Source organism: Hipposideros armiger, unplaced genomic scaffold (assembly GCF_001890085.2).
Source record: "Hipposideros armiger isolate ML-2016 unplaced genomic scaffold, ASM189008v1 scaffold_60, whole genome shotgun sequence".
NCBI lineage: Eukaryota > Metazoa > Chordata > Mammalia > Chiroptera > Hipposideridae > Hipposideros > Hipposideros armiger.
Genome location: NW_017731410.1, coordinates 3,362,415 through 3,367,630, shown reverse-complemented (window position 1 = coordinate 3,367,630; position 5,216 = coordinate 3,362,415).

Below are 5,216 nucleotides of genomic sequence, written 5' to 3'. Positions count from 1 at the left end.
CTATTTCTCTATTTATTCAAGTATTTTTATGATCCTCAGTAAAGTTGCATAGTTTTTATATATGTCATATACCTTAAAATTATTCTTATATTTTATTATGGTTTATATGATTGGAAATGTTGTTTTCTAAATAATTATTGCTAATATATGCAAGAGGTAAAGATTATTTATCTTACAAAAAAGATTTTATCAGTACAAACAGTGTCACCGTAACTGCTCAGATTATAGTTAAAAATATCACCAGTAAAAACTTTTCCAATCTGGAATACTCAATTTAATTCTAATGTTTCATAGATTTATTCAACATGTGTTCAATTTACTAATAAGTGAATTTCTGCTCTTTTGGGGACAAGAGCAATACTCTCTTCTAGGTGGAAGGCCAGGCACTTCTGTTCTAATTGATTGGCATCTGCTCTAATGTTTGGCCAAGTTGTTAAATTCTCACATGACTCCTTCTTACACCCACATAGCTGCTCCCACTGAAGTTCAATATGCAACACACCATACGACTCTCAGGTTCTAGGGTTATTCTATGAATCATAAAAGAAAATTAACAATAAAATTTATTGATTGGTTGTGTGCCAAATACTTTGCATATATTAAATTAGTATTTATAATAAGTTTTCATTCATTCATTCAAAACTTGTTATTAAATACCTACTATGTTCCCAGCTCCCAGTTTAGAGTTTAGTGGTATAGAAAGACAGCACAGTTATAATACTATGTGATAGTGGAAACACAGTATTATAAGAATTCGAAAAAGAGATACCCCATTCAGATCTGAATTCTTAGCAAAGTTCTAGGATGTGAGCTCAAAATTGAGAGGTGAAGGAGAACTGGAGTTATGATAAAGTTAGTAAAAGAAAGAGAACTTTTCTTCCCAGTAGAAGAGTATGTACCAGGCAGTGGGACTAAATCTACAAAAGTTGGGGATGCAGTTGAAGCAAGAAGCAGAAAACAATAAGATTTCAGTTTTCCTAAAGTTTCCAAATTAGTGCCCTGATCTTAGAGTGCTGTTAAGAATTTGGCTTGTGCTAGCTAAGCAATAGCGGTCTCAGATCACTGGTTATAAGCAAAAAAAGTATTTTCTTTTTTTGTTGTTGTTTTTTAAATTAAATTTATTGGGGTAACAATGGTTAGTAAAATTACATAGGTTTCAAGTGTACAATTCTGTAATACATCATCTATATATCACATTGTGTGCTCACTACCCAGAGTCAGTTCTCCTTCCATCACCATATATTTGACCGCCTTTACCCTCTTCTACCACTCCCCTCCCCACTTACCCCCTGGTAACCACTAAACTGTTGTCTGTATCTATGAGTTTTTGTTTCTTTATTTGTTTGTCTTATTCCTTTGTTGCTTTCAGTTTTATATCCCACATATGAGTGAAGTCATATGGTTCTCGAGTTTTTCTGTCTGACTTATTTTGCTTAGCATAATTATCTCGAGATTCATCCATGTTTTGCCAATGGCACTCTTTCATCTTTTCTAATGGCAGAGTTATATTCCATTGTGTATTATGTACCACATCTTTATCCAAACGTCTATCGAAGGATACTTTGGTTGTTTCCATGTCTTGGCCACCGTGAATAATGTTGCAATGAACATTGGAGTACATATATCTTTATGGATAAATTTCAGATTTTTGGAGTCGATACCCAGAAGAGGGATTGCTGAATTCCATGGTAATTCTATTCTTAATTTTTTGAGGAACCTCATACTGCCTTCCATAGTGGCTGTACCAATCTGCATTCCCACCAACAGTGTCTGAGGGCTCCTTTTTCTCCACAGCCTTGCCAGAACTTATTATTTGTCTTGTTGATGATAGCCATTCTAACACGTGTGAGGTGATACCTCATAAAAATGTATTTTCTTAAAGCAGATTCTGTTGCTCTCTATATATTTGGAGGCAGGCCAGCTTTAACTGGAAATTAGTCCTCCTAGAGAGAGAACAAAATAAATGCTGGATACTGAGTTCTACTGAAATCTTTATAGGCTCGTGGTTCTCAAGAGACAACAAGTAATGATTCAATTGCTTTGCTACTCCATCCAAGGAACATTGGCCTTGCAGCTCAGGATTTCAGAATTATTACAGTTCCCCATCTCAATTTTAGTCAGCTAATTCAATATTTTAAGGTTTACTATTTTAATGCCCCACCCCTATTACCAGTTATAGACATCTCCCCTCCCCCCTAAAATGGTACCTGAAATAAACCATGGCATAGAAATGGAAAAACCAAACTGAACAAGGGAAAAATGGGGCTGGGCTTTAGGAACTTACCAGAAGCAGGCACTTGAATTCCATTAGGGTTGTTTTTCCCTTATTCCTGCCTCTAAGGATATACAACCAGTTTTTGTTTGTTTGTTTGTTTGTTTGTTTGTTTGTTTGTTTGTTTCCATATGGCCAAGGTATGACTACACCTCTCAAGCTTTAAATCTTATCGGCTGAGTCACCTGCAAAGTACCAACTTGATCCCCTGCCCCCAATTCCAAAAGTCTCCAGGAAAAAGACCTTTAGCTCAGTTTAGATTAGGTACCCATCCCTGGTCCAGTCAACCACAGTCAGGGAGATGTTTTCTTTGTTTTTTGTTTTGTTTGTCTTTTAATAAAATATAGCTGCTTCTGTGGCAACTATATGGGAGGGGAGTACAATTCTCTGAAAAGCAGGGGGTTGGGAAGTGGAGGGTGGTGGGTAGAAAAGTGATGAGCAGATATTGCCACCGCATTTAAAAAGCACACTAAGCCGCTACTTACATAATGAGATTTTGTCATTTGATATTCTTACTTACCCTATTACTTACATTGTCTTGTTAAGACAAAAGAATTAAGAGAATAAAAAATAAATATGAGCTAACACCAATACAAAGAAGTATATATACGCATTACAATTTATATAGGCCATTATAACTTACACAAGAACAAACAAACTATAAAACCTATGCTGCCATTTGTGACAACCTGGATGGATCTTGAGATTATTATGCTAAGTGAAATAAGTCAGACAGAAAAAGCCAAGAACCATATGATTTCACTCATGTGTGGGTTATAAAAATGAACAAGAAAAAGAAACAAACAAAAACTCATAGACAGAGGCAACAGTGGTTACCAGAGGGTAAAGAACATGGTCTATTTTGGTGCGTATTTCCTGTGAGCTTGAGAAAAATGTGCATTCTGTTACTGGATAAAGTAGCCTTAGACGACGGTTATAGCTAATTGCTTGATGGTGCTCTTGAATTTCACTGTGTTTACTGATTTTCTGCCTTCTGTCCATTTCTGGCATGTTCAGGCTTCAATTCATCCTGGATTAGAGCCCTGTTAGCTAGGTAAATGAGGAGGGCAATGGCATTGGCCAGGTAAAAAGGTCTACAACATGGTCTGTCTCTGGGTCTTTATCTGAACAATGGAAGCTTTGCAAGAGCAGGAACCTGGCCCCACACCACCTCAGTGTCTGAAGTTACCAGTTCTGTGAGCCTATAAATTACTTTTGTTGTTTAAGCTCTTGAGTATTATTCCATTATATACAATCAAAAGCATCCTAAGTGATAACCCAACACAATCTGATAAACTAATGTACCCCAGCCAATCTTTGGGCAGCACCAACAGGCAGGGCCCATTTATGTACAAGACTCAGCAGACACAGCACCTAGGACCTATGATATTTGCACAGACCCATGCAAACGTTTTCATTTTCATTTCTCTTAAAATTAGAGGAAAAAGTAAAAATGAATCCAATCTAGATTATCTTTATCTTTATCTCAATGCAACTGTAAAATATAATTTTTAATATTTTTTATGGAGGGAGGGGGCCCACAAAGGTAAAAGTGCCTAGGGTCCTCTAAGGTCTTAATAGGGTTCTGCTTTCATGAACCCTGATTAGGTTATAAAATTACTATCTTGGAAAGCCAATATAGAACCCTTTGGGAGTGAGAAAGATACTAAGGGACTTTGATAGTGAAGAGAAATTCAGGAAAAGAATCATATGAGTCATATGCTTTTTCAGAAATACAGTCCTAGCCAGGGTATTTTCCTGGTCGGTGGGGGGAGGGGGGACCTTAAAACCCAGGGGCATGCCAGACGCTCCTAAGAATCTAGAGAGTAAGGAATAATAGGAATGTGGGAACATGGGCCATGGAAGGATAGGAAAACGAAAGAAGCAGCTGAGAATGGATAAAAAGGCATAAATATAAATAACTTCCATGCATCAGCAGTGGCCTCAGTTACAAGTTCTACAGGGACATTTCAGCTGGGGGCTATGACGTCTGTTCAAGGACCCCAATATTTTCCCCGCTTTTGAAACAAGCTTTAAGACTATGCTTTCAGAAATCTGTCTCCCATCAACATCTGGGTTAGATTGTTTGATATCGCGCATAACAGTGTCCTGTCCTTTTCCTTATTATAAGTTCAAGATCTACATGTGGCAAAAGTAAGGGGGGGGGAAAAAAAGAAGAAACCCCACCAGATTAGAGAGTCCTAGCTGCTTGTGTTACTTCCGGAAGTGTCTGGTTATTTAAAATAAGGCAAAAGAAAAATGTTTTAGGAATTTAGTCACGTTAAGTTTAAGACGTGCAGCAGCATGTGGGAAGCTTGAGACTATGATCCAAGACCTGGACTGCAGTGGACCCGGCTCCCTCTTCTGTGGGCCCCTCACAGGCTTCTTGATTCTGTAGTTGGACAGTTAGAGGGTTTAAATAGGTATCTCCAGGGTCCTTTCTAGCCCGCAAATTATACAAATTTTGCAGATCATGAAGCAAGAGATTAGTTTTGTAGAATCAAACCAAAAACAAAAGCTGCAGCTCTGGGAAGGCTAGAACCACCGCTATGCACAGCAGTTCCTTTGGCGTGATCCTGCTCCGAGTATCTCTCCTTTGGGACCAGCCAGTGAAGGCCAGTTGTGCTGTGCCCTCCGCAGCTCCGGCGGAAGGCTGCTGCACGTGCTGATCACCTGGTGTCCTTATCTGACCATTCATTATGAAAATCAGTGTGCAGCGGGCGAGGGGTTGGACTGCACCAGCAGTAGCTGTCGAGTCTTGGGGAAAACAATCCGCCATCCCTGCAGTCTCCCTCCTGCTGCACGCTGTCTACCAAAAGTTCCCTGCTGCCTCAATCTGTCCAAAAAGGAGAGCAGACTTGAGATCCTGTGCCCATATTTTACTGCTTAAAAATCAATGATTTTTCTGGAAATGGATAGTGGTGATGATAGCACCACATTGCGA